General features: G+C 34.3%; 1 protein-coding gene across 2 annotated transcripts in view; it reads right to left on the bottom strand.

Moving 5' to 3' along the window:
• The window catches only part of LOC124368908, a 77,941-nt gene extending 68,562 nt beyond the window's left edge, over positions 1 to 9,379 (bottom strand). Inside the window, exon 1 of one of the 2 annotated variants that reach the window (XM_046826435.1) lies at positions 9,229 to 9,379. The gene's annotated coding sequence lies outside the window, so the exon portion shown is untranslated. Of the gene's footprint in view, positions 1 to 4,880; positions 5,047 to 9,228 lie in introns of those variants that run through there. The other variant, XM_046826436.1, reaches the window with a different exon arrangement.
• Positions 9,380 to 18,125: the final 8,746 nt, after the last annotated feature.

Raw genomic sequence — 18,125 nt, 5'->3', positions numbered from 1 at the left:
CAGAAGTGGTATATTTGTACCAAATTAAAATTCCAAAATATCAAAATTATTTATACATTTCTCTAGTTTCAGAAAATATACAGTTTAATAAACTTATTTAATAAATTTTTATTTTTATATTGATAAACTGATTGGCATTATCCTGGTAACATACTATGTTACAAGAACAGTTATTCCTAACACCAAACAGGAGTCAGGAATAACATATAATTTATCAATAACAAATACAGATACAAAATTATTTATAGCATAACTCATTATATTTACAAATCCCGAAAGCATAAAATTTCTTGCATATCAAACTTTATTTCTTCAAAGTTAGAAGCAATGTTCAAATTTTTTTCTCATTTAAAAAAATAAAATTTTATTCATCCACTTAACACATTCTGTATTGAGAACACTTACTACTCTTAATTGTTATTGAACGTTTTTTACAAAAATGTACAATCTATTATAAAACCAGTTTCGGTACTGAGATGTTACACTAGGCCTAATCAGATTCACCACTGCTGTCATGGTCTACTGGTTCACTTTCTAACATGTCATAAATAGATTGACCTAATAGTTCCTATCCATTTCAAATACATGTATATAATGTTGGTAAAAATCAACATATAAAATAAATCAAATACAAACTGAAATCAAATAAACTTGCTAAAATACAAACTTGGCACTCCTAACCTACGCCTAAATAGATTACGAATTTGGGTTATGTTGAAACAAAACACTAATTATGTTTCACTACATCACTCACTTTGAAAGTGAAATACTTTTCAAAATATGTTTATACGGTATTTATTTACAATAGCGTGACCATGAAAAATGGACTTTTTTTCATGAGTTGGGCATTTATACCCAAGTATTATTATCACAGGTGCATATAAACTGGGGGGAAAGTATATTATTGTATTATATTGATGCCTTTCGGGCATTATTGCATTAAGGATGGAAAATAACCGACAAAATTTTGTCGAACAACACTTGGAGGGTTAAGGATCAGGGGCATCACGTGATCTGGGATTCGACTTTTGCAAGCTCGAGTTAATTTTTTTTCTAAAAGAGCAAGCAGTGCGCAGCGGGCAGGCATCGTTGACAAGATTAACGTCATCATTTCAGTAAAATTGCCAGAGGTACAGTCAAAAACAGAGTATTCAGAGGATTTCAAAAAATCGTAACTCCATTGATTTTCGTTGCTGACGAATTTTTTCTTCACTATTGTTTTCAGGAAAAATTGTAGTTTTCAGGAAAAAAAAAATGAACATACCTTTCCATGGTCACGTTATTGTAAATTGATACCGTTTATACTACTCGACTAAATAATAACTTCAAATAATATTACATACTTACAACAAGAAACAAACAAACTAACTAACCAATACGTAAACAACAGCAAAGAAATGACAAGAATGAAAATTAAGTACGATATTGTTACTCTCTCCGACTTGTATCGAAAAGTACCGAACTTCATACTTATTGATACATTTATTTATCCGCTATCGAATGCTACCATTACTTTTGTCAAAAAGCTTTATAGTTACTTGCTGATGTTTGACCCGGCTGCAGCAATGGTCACCAGTACCTGGGTTAAAGACAGGAAACAATATAACCAACATACGACCAACACACACGTAGTTAAACAGCTGAGTGAAACGAATGCGTCTGTAGGCGTATGCCGCGTCACAAGCCATACAAAAAATGGCGGCGATTGCTTTCAACCTGAGTAGATACCGTTACAACGTCCGACAACGGTGACAAAGCGTTTTGTCTAGTCCCGACAGTCGAAAGGAACATCGACCTGCTCTCTTACAGAAGTTTTAACAACTAATTCTTCGCCATTTCAAAAGTAAAGCTTTTGCGTTTGTAGACGTTATCCGCGTTTAAAGCATCGGCAGTTCCGCGTCTATAGGCGTTAGCGCGTTGGAAGGGTTAATTTGGCTATATAATCTACATTTTTTCATATGGAAAGCACAAAAATGTGTTAGCAATCAGTAATTTGCACACTGCCGATAAGTAGTTGTCAGCGAATCAAATTATTTTTGAGGCTGCAGCGGCAGGTCCGGAGACCCTACTATAAAGACTATATTATATTTCAGTACAAAAAACCCTCACGAAGATACCAGGCTTCTTCCCCCTGGTCTGTTAATTCCTAGTTTGGTAGCCACCCTGCTGGATTCAAGTTTCTAAGGTGACCTTTACATTAAGCAGTAAACTAAGTTTTCTACAATACTGGTTATTCTTTTGTTTTTCTCCCTTGTTAACCATACATTTACAAGAGATCGACTTTGCATGGTTAGATTGCTGCTTAAAAATTATTTAAAACATTGAAGTCGCAAATAACATAAAATTACATACGTACATAATACAATACACAAATACAAAACACATAAATAACATACATAAGAATTTAATATTTATTAGTGTGTTAAAAAGAATTTATAACATAGCAATACATACAGAATACAATACATAAATATAAAACACATAAATTAACATACATAAGAATTTAACCCTTTGAGTAGTACGGGAAACTGCTTCAAAATAGTAATGACGTTCCATCAAATGAAAAACAAGCCAAAAGGAGTAGTGACATTCCAGAACGTCATTTATTGTTTGTTACGAGATTGATTTTTTTCTTTTGTTGTTGTTTTATTTGCATCCATTTAGAACCATATAGTTATTTAAAATTAATTTTAAACCAAACCATAGTTGGTAGTGTAATTTTTGAGGCAGAATAATCGGCAAATAAGACATTATTATCAACCATCTTATTTCTGACAGCGTGCCGTTTTGCCCGACCCCTGCCTACTCCTGAAGGTCAAGCAAGGAAAGCTCAAAAGCGGTTATGTATGCTACAACACAACCGCCCGTGAAAAGAAGAGGAAGGATACCACATTTCACTGCCCAGACTGCAATGTAACATCGTGTATTTACCCTTGTGGTATCAATTTACATTAACGTGACAATGGAAATGTATGTTCATTTTTTTTTTCTTGAAAACAATATTGAAGAAAAAACTCGTCGGCAACAAAAATCAAAGGAGCTACGATTTTTTTAAATCCTTTGAAAACTCAGTTTTTGCCAGTTTCCTATAACTCCGCGTCTGCTCAAACTCAGTATAGCCAGATTTTAAAACCGATTATCATATCAACAACGAGAAATTATCGTACTTTCATATAAAATAATCGTACCAAACACATTTAATGAAAAAGTATGTTATGTTCGTATAATAAATTAATGTTATAATTAACTTTTGGTTTGTTACTTGTATAAATTTGTCAAAAATCTTTCATGGTATGATAATAACTACCCATCGTGTATTTTACCGGCGCATAAAATCAATGAAATTATCATACCTTTACGATAATTATCGTACCTCTGGCAACACTATCCATTAAGGTAAGTGATAAGTTACTGAAATACGTTAATCCTGTCAACAATGCCTGCCTGCTGCGCACTGCTTGCTCTTTTAGAAAAAAAATTAACTCTAGCTTGCAAAAGTCGAATCCCAGATCACGTGATGCCCCTGCTCCTTAACGCAATAATGTCCGAAAGGCATCAATATAATACAATAATATACTTTCCCCCCCCCCAGTTCATATGCACCTGTGATAATAATACTTGGCTATAAATGCCCAACCCATGAAAAGTCCATTTTCCATGGTCACGCTAATGTAAATAAATACCACCCTTGTTTTGAGGAATTTCACACACAAAAAATTGTAAATCACCTGTAAATCACAAAAAAAATGTAAACATTCCAACTTTTGTACATTTGTATTTGTAATCAATTTTTTTTTAATACGTTTAACCCTGGAACTGGCCATCATTTTTCCCAAAATGGCAGGCACTTTTTTGTGATTTTGTAAGGGTTTTGTATTTTAATCACTGCTCATCTATTTTTTAAGATAAAAACATTTTAAAAACATCAATGTCTTTAGAAATAAATGCAGTTTCCCAAAAAAAATATTAAAGGTTGAATCATTTAATGTATTTTTATTTTTTTACAGATTAACGTAAAAATATTAGTAAAGAATAAATTCTTCTCAAAATGTATAGCACCCTCTCAGGTAATATGAAAAGTTTTTAGAATAATTCTAAAATATACAAAAGTTTGCTTATATACCTCAATTACAAATTCCAAAAAAAATATTTAGGTAAAAGAAGTTTATTGGTACTTTTGAACAATATATCTATAAAAACTACAAAATCTGAAAAGAGTTTGTATAGCACTATTATGTATACCATTTTGACATTTTGGAATCTATTGGATGAACAAATATTTTTTTCTAAGAGATAAATATATTTAGAAGAGAAAAATATGACATTTATAGAAGTTTACATTGTATAAGATATTTTTATATGGCAACAAACTTTTTTTTAAATTTTTACAAAAGTCAAAATTGTGAAATAAATGCCTAACTTGTTTAGCTAACAATTTTCTTTTCATCCAAATATTATTTATAAAGATAGTATGTTTATTGAAGTTTACAAAAATGTACAACAATGTATTTTTATTTATATTTTTTTGTTAAAAAAAATAAAACAAGCGATGGTCATAGAAATAAAATGCTAATACCTTCAGAAAAAGTAAAAAAAAACTTTTTTTACTTTTATAATAAATACCTTTGCATAAATTTAAATCAAAATTTAGTTTTAATTAAAATTAAATTGTCGACAAAATTATAAAACACTGAACCTACGTGAACATAGGCTTATTTTCAGTTTCACAAAAATCCAACCTATTCCCTAAAAACTTAACCTAACCTCTACATTTTTCACTTCACTAATTAAAAAAAAACAATAAACAAACTTTTATTTATACACACTAAATAACGAAAAGTCTAAAATATCCTAATAAATAGCAAGCAATACACTAATACCGGCAATGGCATAATAGCAACAAAGAAATCAACATGGCAACCACGCGATGCGTTGTTCTTCTCTACTGGCTGAGTCGGTGATTGCGCAACAGAACAAAAATAAAATACTAGTTCATAGTCTTCGTTGTCTATTATACTGTTGCTTAGAGCAATTCTTCTTATTTGTTTTGATATGATTTTCACTATTTCCAGACAATGATAAAGTAACAAAAATAACAAAATTTAATGAAGCTATTTTCGACGCATTAGGCATTTTGGGATTTTACAAAACACGAGCTTTTCAAACGCTTATTTTATAAACATTAATTTTCCTACTGGCTATTGAAAAGATGTTTCTGAAAGCCAAGAATACACTGTTTTCAATGACGACACTTACGATCGTGTAGAACGTAAACTCACGATAGGGAATTTTTTCAAACATACAGTAATTTTAGCGTGTTCGGAAATTACGCAAACAAATGGCAATCGGAAATGTGAACATCCAAGTTTAGAATTTTATAATGAAAGATTTAACTTAACTATAGAGCGTTTTAAGGTATAATATGAAACCTTGAATCTTTATGTTTAGATTTACGTATGTTTTACTTCAAACAAAGTAAAAATAGACTTGCTGTGAGAGATCATATTACGACATAGTTAATGCGTCGAAAATAGCTTAGTGCCATTTTGAAACTGTAGTTAATGCGTCGATAATCGCTTAAAGCCAGTTGCAGGGTTAATGTGTTTTTTTTTTTTTTTTTTTTACTCCTGGGTTGTATTTTCATGTTTCAGCTGTTACTCCTGTGGAACAGAACCTAGTGACGTTCCAAGACGTCATTACTCCTCAAAGGGTTAATGTTCATTGGTGCATTAACCCTCGAGCTGGCAGTTGAAATTTCCTCAAGTGGCAGGCCATTTTGAGGTGTTTTGCAGTAGTATTGGTTTTTATTTTTTTTAAATATAATTTGATTATAAACCTATATGTATTATATATGACTGTTTTCACAAGAAAATTTACTTTTTATTCATGGAAATAAACACCCAAAAATATCAGAAATTTATCACTTTTTTTACTAAGTTTGTTTTCAAAAAAATAAAAAAGGTATGTAAAAGTGGTGGGGGTGCACCTATAAAAGACATATTGTGTGAAAAAAAAATATTTCCAAAATACCCAAAATGTTGAAAATGTTTTATAGTTTTAGAAAATGTATAGTTTACTACACTTTTTTTAATTAAAACAATTATGAAATACTCTAATCTGAAGATAGTACAATAGGCTAAATTCCTTGCTATGGATACGACTGTGTTAAAAAAATTCATCAAAACCTTAATTATTACTCGAAAAATTCATAAAATACATTAATAGTAAGCCTATAAAAATAAATAAAGAAGCTTTATATCATGATCATCGCATATGAAAATGATCCTAAAGCTAACTAAAACTATCACAACACTGCACATAGCCTAGAACACAAAATCTCACTAATATATTTTTTCACATATATTTCTTCATAACATGACAAAATAAACTGATAAAACACAATATACGAGAATTTATACGCATAAATAAACACACTTATTACATAAAAACACTTATTTCATGTAATAAACTTACGTTTTAGATGGACAAGAATAACGCGGACCGGGTAACAATACAACAACAATGTCCGACTGTTTACAAACAACTCTCGTTTTCAATATGTCATACTTAAATCATGGCATACAAAACAAAACAAAATACATCGATCAAATCAGCAACTATTTCTGATTCCAGTGGTATATGAATCATTGCAGTTTAGTTCGTGTATTGATTATAACAGATGTCAAACGGGCACGTGTCAAATCGACTGATTTTCAGGCGACTGCCACTACAGAAACATTAATATCGACTGATAATCAGGCGACTGCCAGTTGTAGGGTTTAAAAAGAATTTTTTTAAGCACAAGGAGATATTGGGAGATTTATTTTAAACCTTACTTAACCCTTTGGAGACAAACTTCCGATATATCAGAAGTTACAGAATAAATTTTTTTCATTTATTCAATGACGTTGAATTTTCATGATGACATTATAAATTAATCAAGCGCACAACAATCAGTAAAAACAAAAACTAAAAGAACAATTAATTATTCAAAAGTGACTAGTGATTTTTGTGTCTGGGCCTACCTGAAGGGTCGCTTGTCTAGGCCTATTTGGAGGCGATTTAGTGACAGGAAGTTTGACTCATAGGTTATTAATTCATTATGAAACAAAGAAAGTACTAGTAACATACAATAAAGTATATTTTGGTCCCTGACAACTGTAAACATTCCAGGAGTCAAATTTTATCCATCCATTGTTGGAAAATGCAGTAGTCTATTTAGGATTTTGTATCCTACAAAACGTGTAAAAATATATAATATTCCAAACTGAGAATTTTCTTGAGTCATACTTGTTGTAGTTGTATATAGACATGTTCACTGTTGGAATACATATGGCTTTATGCCTGAACAATTTTTTATCACTGGCAAAGAGTGGTTTCAAACTATTTATTTCTAAAATTTCTAATTTCCAATACTTAAATGAAAATTCATAATATATTCTATGCCATTTAAGGACTTTATGCTTCACCCAGTTTCACATACAAGCATTGTAAAAGGAAAATTATTAATTTGAACTTTTGACTGGTCACTAATTATTCAGTGAAGTGTTGGTAAAACTAGTTCTATTCTAATAGCTAGGCTCATTTTACAACTCTATATTTAAATTCAAAAGGAATTTTTTTCCATTCGTCAAGGCACTGTGCTGTTGCCGGTTCCCGTTCAAATAAAGTTCATTTCAGTCCGTTGTTCAATGTTCCAGTAATGACGTAACTATGTGACGCAGTAGTATGTATGTTATTCAATACAGAACAGAATTCGCCATATTTAAAATTTACGCTTGCGTATTGTAACGATATAGTATATCACCTCAAATAATAAGTTAACAAAGAATACTTAAACTAAAAACTCTAAATCGCAACTTGAATGTCGAGGTTTGTAAGCTATGGCCATGGCCATTCTTATCGTCATGGCCATTCTTATCGGTTTACCTATTAAAGTTTCGCACAATTTTTAAAATGCTTCCAATTAAGAACTTATGGCTCAGATTGTTTAAAATCACTTATATTTTCGATTTGAAATATTTTGCAATGACAAAGGTATTAACCCTTTTAACCCCGACGTCCGTACTATACGGACGTCGTAAAAATGGCGTCAACTCCCGACGTCCGTATAGTGCGGACGTGTACTTTTTATTACTTTACTGGCCACCTATTTCACCAAATGCTTTGAAATTTCACAGACTTGTGCACAAAGATATTTTGCATCGAAATATATTAGTTTGTAATGGTTTGACTTCGTATTTTGTCAGTCTGTGACTGAGCAATTGCAGTTCGTCTCGACTGACTGCTCACGCTTGTTGCAGACAGCTGTATATCACGTATATCAGCTGTTCTTCACAGTTTTAGGTTAAAGCAGTGTAAAGTACGGCAGTTAAAGTTTAGTTTATTATTTGTTTGATTTCAAAATGAGTAAAAGACATCGTTCAAAGTCTCCCGTAAGTGAAAATACACTAATTAGTAACCTAGTTGCAAATGGTGTGGATGTGATTAGTAACGACGATTTGAGTGATGGATATCTTGAAAATTTACATTTTGTAGTGATGTAAATATTGTTTTAAAACTTTTTTTAAATTTATATTATGAACAGTTTTAGTTATTTTGTCAGAAATAACTTTGGTTTTATGTTTATTTTAAGTACAGTGAATTTTAAATGTCTTGTTACGTTGCCTTGCCCAAAAATGGCAAAAAGAAAAATTTACACGGCTTTACAAAAATTTATGTTACTCCACTTGTAAATCAGGTAGGCCTATAATTTTTGTTTCTTTTTATTAAGGATTAAATATATCATAAAGTAAATGGGTATTTTTGTGTCAAATATTTTTTTATCTATATGGTTTCTATGATCAAACTTGAAATTTTTTCATTTTTATTTATTTTTTATATATTCATATGTATGTAAAAAAAATACTTTCAAAATAATAATTTTATTTGTATATTTCTGTAAGCTAAATGTATAAAGAAGTAAAACAAAAAAAAGAATTACCTAAATATCTTAAAAAATAACTGAGTTATGAATTTTTTACAAAACCCTTGCATTTTGTCTGAAAATGGCTTGGGATTTCTGGCACATCACCTGATTTAATGGCCGGGGTTAAAAGGGTTAACATAAAAATTCACTGAAAATGCCACAGCCATACACCACGTGATGTTCAATCCTCCTTTCATCCAGCTATCGGTCTACCATTTTCTATTAATCTCTATTAACTATGTATTTGATTTGTAACTTACCTAACTATTACGGCCAATCCTTTCCAAATTTCGTTACGCGTTTTCAGTATACAATTGCGACGAACAGTTTGTATACGAGCTTCTCGTGGCCGAATTCGCCACATAAGTCCCACTGACCAAGCCCGAAGGAGAAGACACTGAAGACAAGAAGACACGCCACTGTAGGGTTGTAGGGGCCACAACCCTTTATATAGGGTTGTTCCGGTTCCGGTTTCGGTTCCGGTTTCGATACAAGTTAAGTATCGATACTTTTGTTTCAATACTTACTTGGTATCGAATCATATGAGGACTTTTGCCTGTTGTTAGTGTTGTTTAAAATGTTAAACACTTTCGCACTTGCAACTTGAATTTTTATTGTAGGTTGCCATATTTGAATTATTTTCCAGGAATACATTTTTTAAATGGCTCCAAATAAATCTCTTAACAAACCCCCTTGTACAATGGGAGGAGATGAGGTATATTTTTCCGGGGTTGTTCAAAGAACCCAGAAAACTTCTGTTCATAACGTATCCTCCGGACCTTGTGAAAGGTTATTCTCCAAAGTTGGTGGTACAGTAACTCAAACAAGGAATAGACTTTCAAGTAAGCACTTATATATCCTTTGGTATCGAACCAACCCTACCCACAGGGGCTGATCATAAACCTCGGAGAGAAAGAGTAGGGATAGAGGGGCCCCTCCTGCCAACTACAGATAGCGAGATAGCCCGTGTATTGGAATAGTGGAATGAGAACGAGCAGTCCCACGCGTTCTCGCTTCATACTCTTCTGGATTTATTTTAGTTCACTACCTGGCAAACCTTTTAAAATGTACCACTGTGTTTTCCACCTGATACTCTGAGTTAAACACCTTTCAGTAGTTTGGTACAGAATACATATATTTAAATTACATTTTCAAAGTTGGATGTTGCAGAATGCAGCTCAATTAAATTGATTTCATTAAGCCTTCATTTTACCACATAATTTATAACAGGCAATTAATTTAAATTGAATAAAATTTAAAGCAAGTTATAGCAGCTCAAACCAATGCCAGGGGAAATTCTGTCAAATTTATCGACTTTATGTTTTAATAAGAAGAGTGTAGCAAAAGGCAACCAGGCAATACCAATGTTACTAAACAGAGACGTTTTCTTTCTATCAAAAAGAATATAAAACCCCTCGCAGAGAGGTCTTACAGAGGAAAAATAGATAGAAATTTCTCTGGAATTAAACCTTCTGAGTAACAATGGGAGACTTCAATTGTATAAATTAGTGTAAATGTAATTTTATCATAAATCTGTATATTCGTAGTATAAGAGATCAATAGGACTAAATTATTTCCATCATATGTATGATATAGATATTTCTACGCAACTATAACAGTGGTGTTTAAAATGTTTAACCAAACTTATACTCGTGTATGATCTTAAACTGAATTTGTCAATTACATTACTACCTATAATATAATTAGGAAAATGTTGTATTTATTAATGATGTCACGTGCTGTGTTGGGTATACAAGTCAGGTAGTTGTCATTGATTTTGTCATATTTCTATAATTATGTTTTTGGTTTAACATTTACTCACAACTTTCTGTTTTAATCCCCTTGGTTTATTACAGCTATTACATAACTATTATTACAACTTTTGTAGCATAATTATGAATTTATTTACTACCAATTAAGGACTCCACATTATAATATGTTGCTTTTGCCCTATTAATTTGAATAGCTTTCCAATAAAACAAAAAAATGTATTTACCGTCGTTTTAAGGCTATATGCAAAATATGATTAAATTATGACACTATTCGTTGTGCACCATCTCACTATTTTTCAAGTGTCTTTGGAGTTATAAAGAAAGTTCAATATTAATATAATTAATTCGATAAACATTAATGTAGTATACGTTCTATATAATTTCTATGTTTTGCAGATATGTTCGGATGTAAAACACCCGAACATATACTCATTAATTCGTAATAGATAATAGAAATCAGCACCGTTCCGAACTAAGGTCGCTATCAGCCGCATGTTCAGGGTTTGTTGGAACTGCTTTGCTCTGACCAGTTGAATTTTAGGGATTAATCGGTACTGCTAGGCTCTGCCCCCACTCTTTCTCACCGCAACTTGCGATCACCCCATCCAGGTGACGCATGAGGAGCTCGTCTATGAGCTGTGGCACTATAAGGCCGCACCTGGAATGAGCAGTCCCATGCGTTCTCGTTCCGCACTCCTCTGGATTTAATTTAGTTCAGTACCTGGCAACATGTAATTGTAAGAAATAAAAATAGACTGATTTGAGTAATTATTTCAACACCCCCAACCAATAAGAGATCAATTATTATTATTAAGATAGCTGTGTATTAAATAATAAAAATAACCGCCATATCGCAAAGAATATCATATGAGACGATAAGCCAGTTCGCTACCACCGCAATCTGGCTTAGTCGATGGTGATGGTGTTCATTATGTAGTGAACATCTGAGGTGCATGGTACTGGGCAAACCATATCTGTTTTTATTTAGTCCTAAAAATCATAAATTCAGTTATGTGTTGGAATAACACAATTGACCACGTGGAAATTTAATATTTATTCTAACTAACGTTTATTTTAATTTCTAAGAGCTTTGAATTCATTTACAAAAAATGTGATTTTTGTATAATAACACTTTATAACTAACCTAACCCTAACCTTTTATATAATAACAATTTGAAAAAAGGTGCATAAAAACACATTTGTTTGTGGCGTGAAGACCCCACGTAATTCAATTTTAAATGTTCTCGAGTTCTAACTCGGACACGGTGATGGAAACTAACCGGATCAATCAGGTTGTTGTAATAAAAATTCTCTCCTCGGTTGACCAAATAAAACAATTTACTTTATTGTGAAAACAATTTGGGTTTTGTTACATAATTTAAAACCAGTTCAACAGTTACAAATTTAGAACGGGAGAGAGAGCGATTTCACGCGAGCTTAACGTGTTCAAAAACCCGGCACGACTGCCACTCCGCACTCCGAACTCCAGGGAGCAGCGTTGTACCAGACGCTACCTCAGCCAAAATTCCTGCTTGTCTACCACCCAGTAACTGCGCAGCTGCTCTGAGTATGGAAAGTTACCAGGCTTACTGGTGACAGATTTGGACTTACAATTCATGTGTTGAATTAAACTATATATCTTCTCCACCTGCACTGCTTAACCTAATACGCCTGACTGCATTTATTCATTACTCGTTACTACAATTAGTTGTTATGCTGAATAAAAAATCAAATATATTACTGATAATTTTAATATTTTAAATTGGCTGATTAAGTCCGCATACGATGTTACCGGTCTGGCCTTAGAACTATATGCTGGAGTCGTCACACTCCCCCCACCTTAAAACCATACTTGTCCCCAAGTATGAGGAACAATCAGCCAGCAGCCAGAAGAAAATTCTCTAATCTGCAGGGGAGGATTTCTGCCCTATCCTTCAGCAAGAAAATCGTAGTATATGTTCATTAATTACCATGCCAGCTGTCACTCAGTAGCCTCAACTAAACGAAATTTAATAAAACAATTGAGTTCCCTAAAAAGGCAGAAATTTCTTTTAATTAAAAGAATGCAAACGCGACACGTAATTCTTTAAATCAATTCGATCGCTCGCTCTCTTTTCAATCATTGAACACAAAAGATTTCAGGGTTACATCACATATAGCATGGTCTACTACGATACTAATTCAAGACCAGTCATTAACATCAGGTAACCATTATCTCTAACGACTAAAATATGACTACCTAACCATTAACACATTTAAAACAATACGTAGTACAAGGGAACTAACCAGCGCTTCTAAACTGAATCTAAAATACTTAAACATTTCAAGTTGAACTACAACACAACCACATTTAATTAATCTGTTTGAACACTCCAGGATAACTATGGTTTAATGGGTTTAATTTTAATAATTAAAAATATTAGTTGATAACATACCACATTTTGCAGAGCCTAATTAAATTTAAAATAATTAATAAATGGTAGTCTTCTTTGTGAATTTTGAACGCTACTCCCCCATTCCTGGTTAAGCCTTGTAGGTTTTCACGGGGGGCCGGTTTCCTCAGTCACCCTTACTATGGATTATAATGGAGTTATCCTGAGTTAGTTCACTTGTACGTTGACTATAACACAAAACCATTATAATATGCACAGCCAACAAGTAGCATGTTATGAATGATATCAAACTTAACTAACAAAAATAAATCATTAAGAAACAGATCCTCAAGAACAGCACAAAAATTGTTAACATCTTACAATAATAGTTTCAAAGATACAATTATCTTAATAAAATAACAGAAACAAGTTAACTCATTGTTTACTACAGTAAAATAGTATAATCAATAGGCCCACCGAGACCTTCCTCCTACAGTTCACTACATTCTACTGATGCCTTAGAGCTTAAAATTAACCTAAGCCAAAAATATTCATATAGAACTCAAAATTCACTTAAAAGAAACAACTTACAACTTTACTACATCGGCCAGACTGGAGACGTTACACCGCTTAGTGGTTGCGCAAGCCAACTAGGCAGTTGCGACAAGTTAGTCTAACAATTACTGTTGAACGCATGGGTATCAAGCCAACAATGGGTTACACAGTCCAGAACTTTAGGGTAAAGGTAGGATCAGGGTTAAGGGTATGTTTTGGTGGCCGGCAGGTCCTTCCTGTGCCCCATGTGGTTGTCTCACATGTTTATTTTACTTACGTTTTGTCAATCGCTTAAAATATTAGCCAAATATCGAATAATTTGGAAAATTATATCTCCAAGTCTGCCTGATCAGAACACAGGATCAGTTACAACATTCCACAACACTACAATTTAACGTTACATATAAAACATGGTTATATCAACAATCACCAATCTAACATAACTGTATTCCTCAATACATCTTCCAGTGCCTCTGTAAAAAAAATGTTCTGTGTCTCCTTTAACAACTGTCCCGTGTGCACACATCTCTCGAACACAACTTGACTAGTCAACCACAACTAACACAAATCGATCATTCCTTACTCAAGTCCTTTGAAAGATTATTCTGTCACAGCATTAACACGAATGTCTGGAGCAATCAGTATGGAGTTTGCCAAGCAAAAACTTTCGCACTATACCACAGTGAGTTGAGGGGCTCACACTTATGCAGAGTATCGTTACTCACAATTTTACAAAGCTTGTATCTCGTCCCGCAGTCGCTCGAGATTAACAACTTCGACTGCATCCACGTTCTGTTCAACAGCGTTTATCTCTCCAGGGTTCACACCCTCTTGGTCTCCTTCAGGACTGTCTAGTGACGTCAGGCCTCTCACTTTTGCGAAGACCTCGGTCAGAGTGGCGGAGCGACGCTGTCGGCGACTCGACCACCATGCCATCGCAGACATAACATATCTGTAACATATGTACACAAGCATCAGGATTGACACCAACCCAAAACAACCAGCAGCTGCCACTTTTGCAGCATAAAGTTTTCGACCAAACAGAATGTGGGACTTCAGATGACAGACTACGTCCTCCGGACGGTACGCCTTAACACCTAATGTGCCCAGCCGTTCGTTCAGTCCTTGCAGGACTTTCACAGCCGTTTCCTGCTCAGAGCTAAACAGCTCTTTCTCCTCGCTTGTGTAAATTTCTTTCACATTTGGAAACACAATTTCGCTTATCTGTTCTGAGAACACAGAGCTGCCATGAATACGGGCAGGCACCTTGAATTCTTCAGACAACATCACACATATCAATTCCTCAAAATTCACCAACCCCCTTCACTACCGCGAAAGTTATATTCAGGGTCCCGTCACTAGTTAGACAGTTCAAAGACAATCTGTGCTCCTCTGAGGCACTGTATATCCATCGGTTTGGAGTTTTGACAAGTACCGGGGATCTTAATCCCGATATTAATTTTCTACCACAGAGCCTCACTTGCTCGTAATGAAACATCTCAACCGCACAATTTGGTCTCTTGCTTACGCTTAACAGGACATTCGATAACGGGCAAACAATTAGTTGTTCCCCTCGACACTCTCGGTCGAACTCCAATTCGAGTACATCAACCGATCCTTACTGATCAATAATTTTTGGGTACCAACTTCCCACTGGGTCCATACTTTGAGAGAGGCATCATACACCGGATAGGTAATAATATCATATAATTGAAACATCTTATTATCGTTTGAAAGAGGCAACCTCATCGCTACCCTTAAGGCGTGAATCGTTGTATAACTATGAACAACCACAGCAGAATAAAATTGATGAATATTTTCTAATTTAACAGGTGAATACAATTTAGTCGTTGGAGGTATAACCTTTTCAATTTCCATCAAAATTCTTAGATACTCATGAGGTGTTAGCAAGTTACTGTCAACCTTCCCAGCTGCTAAGCTCTCAATTGCTTGATGAAATTTAGTTATCTTTCGTCTTGCACTACTTAGTGTTTCTGTAGTATCCGAGAGCGCAGAACTTAACTTCAAATATTCAAAAAGAGTTTTTAACTGATAATGAGCAACATTTGCTCGTGTAAAAATTTTAACCATTTGTTCATGCATATTATAATGATATTCTTTCAACACAGAAATTACGTTATTTATTGTTTTTGCATGTGATACTATTTCCGCCTGCGTATTTGCTAGAACAGTCACCTGCTCCTTAGCTTGATGCACTATTTCCTCGTTGGTGTTGTACTAATAATCCATTTTTCCGTCAATAATTTCTATATAGCTATTCTCAAGTGTACCAAACAGAAACTTTAACACATGACCTCCTGCATCTAATAAACCTCGTTTTCCACGTCTTTGTGGTTACAGTTTTGTTAAATCATCAATTTCATTTAGGTATTCACTAACTGACTGCTGTAATAGCACAAATTTGTAGCGAAATCCGGCTTCCAATTGAATTAATGGAGACTGTGAACTCATATTTTGATTAATTAGTTCTTCGAAAAATGTATTAAAATGATTCTTTACCTCAGTTACCAAGATACTTAGATTTCGGGATTCCTCTTCAATCTGCGACAAGTTGTACTGCAACGTGACCCTCCAATGGCTGTCCGTCAGCAGCACATCTCTGCCTCCTTCAAATATGACTCCTTGCTGGAAGCAGCTTACTACACCCAGGATTAGAAAAATCAATCCTAAAACAGAACTTCAAATTTATATCGAGTTTTATCTTTACAACACGAAACACCAGTCCCATAAGCATGTCAAGCACTTCCCACTTGTCAAAGCACCACCGATATAATTCCCAACTATGGGACATAGTCTTCGAGGCGTGCTGGCCTCCTTTTTACACGTGTCAACCTATTTCCCGTACGAGGTGTGCCAACACTTGGTCTAGGGATATCATCATCTGCTGATGGCGTTCCCTCACCAATACAGATATTCGAGTCTGGAGTCTCGATATCGCCAACATCGTCGTCAACGTGCACTTCCGGCACCTGGTTCACCTTGGTTCTACTCACGTATGGTTTTACTCGATTTACGTGAACCACGATTTCTCTATTTCTCACTTTCAAAACTAAATTCAACGGCGATAACACCTTGAACATCCTGTAGGGACCCTTCCATAGTTTTGACAGTTTCTTCACTCTGTGACGTCCGATACTCGGCACGTGCAGCAGAACGTACTGACCTTTCTCGTACAACGAATCCTTCACTTTCTTGTTGTACTGCCTTTTATACTTGGCCCTGGCCAATGCCTTACGTCGCGCAGCAACCTCATGGGCTTCCTTTAACTTCGCGCGCAGAATCTCTACATGATCACCAAATATATCGTTATCTTCTGTGATAGTCAAGTCGCCCTCCATAGGAGCTTACATTTTTCGCCCGAACAACATTTCGTACGGCGAAAATCCCGTAGCCTCATGGCTTTGACAGTTATAAGCCATAGTTATATATGGGAGATATTCATCCCAATCAGTCTGATGACGGTTCACAAAGTGGCTAAGCATTTTGGCAATAGTCGCGTGTACTCTCTCTAGCCGACCATTACTCTGTGGGTGAAACCCTGTAGTCTGGATTTTCCTGATGTGCAAGAATTTGCACAACTGTTTGATCAGGTCAGAGGTAAAGTTTGCCCCTTGATCTGTAATCAAAGCCTTGGGAACACCAAACTTAGTAACCACTCTCTGCACTAGGGCTCGAGCCACCTGGTCTGCTGTTTGGTCAGGCAATGGTATAAATTCACAGTACCGTGTGAAATGATCCATCACACTCAAGATGTACACGTTTCTCGACTCACTGATGGGCAAGGGCCCTACTATGTCCAATATTTACTTTTCCAAAAAGAATAATTCCAATATTTAATTTTCCTTCAAATTACCCAAAAATATTTAAAATACCTTTTTACCTATCACTCAATTACGAATGTCGAAGCCTATTCCACAAAATTTAATCTTGTTTCTTCGCGCCTGTAAATAAACTTAGCAAACTAACTCAATCAGGATTTGCTGATTCCACCACGGACGAGAGGAAGAATTTAAAACATAAAAAAATCAAAAGTCAAAACTTTAAAGTTAACTAAAAGTTTAAAGTTTCATGACAATTTAACTATCATCGGATGAACAAGTTCCCAAAGTTTCAACAAAATATAACCAAGTCTAACGTTAATCCTTCAAATATATTTAAATTTATAATTTATTTCACTTCCCTTTAATGACTACTGCCCTTATCTTCCTTCTCTCACAACGTGGTTAGCCTCCTGCCCTGTACCGGTACCTTTGAGTTAGCCTAACCAAGTCAAAGAGGTTAGGTTATCAACTAATTTGTATAATTAAGTTAGTTTTAGAAGCAGTTAATTTAGGTTAATCAGGTTTTAACTACCAGTTAAATCGGCACATTAAAACCTTAGAGTGTACGTTTATTTTTGATCAATATTACGAATTTAAAATTAAATTACTGAAGGAC

The sequence above is a fragment of the Homalodisca vitripennis genome, chromosome X (assembly GCF_021130785.1).
Source record: "Homalodisca vitripennis isolate AUS2020 chromosome X, UT_GWSS_2.1, whole genome shotgun sequence".
Taxonomy (NCBI): domain Eukaryota; kingdom Metazoa; phylum Arthropoda; class Insecta; order Hemiptera; family Cicadellidae; genus Homalodisca; species Homalodisca vitripennis.
The sequence above is the reverse complement of the archived record's forward strand: the minus strand, read 5'-3'. Positions and strand labels throughout refer to the sequence as shown.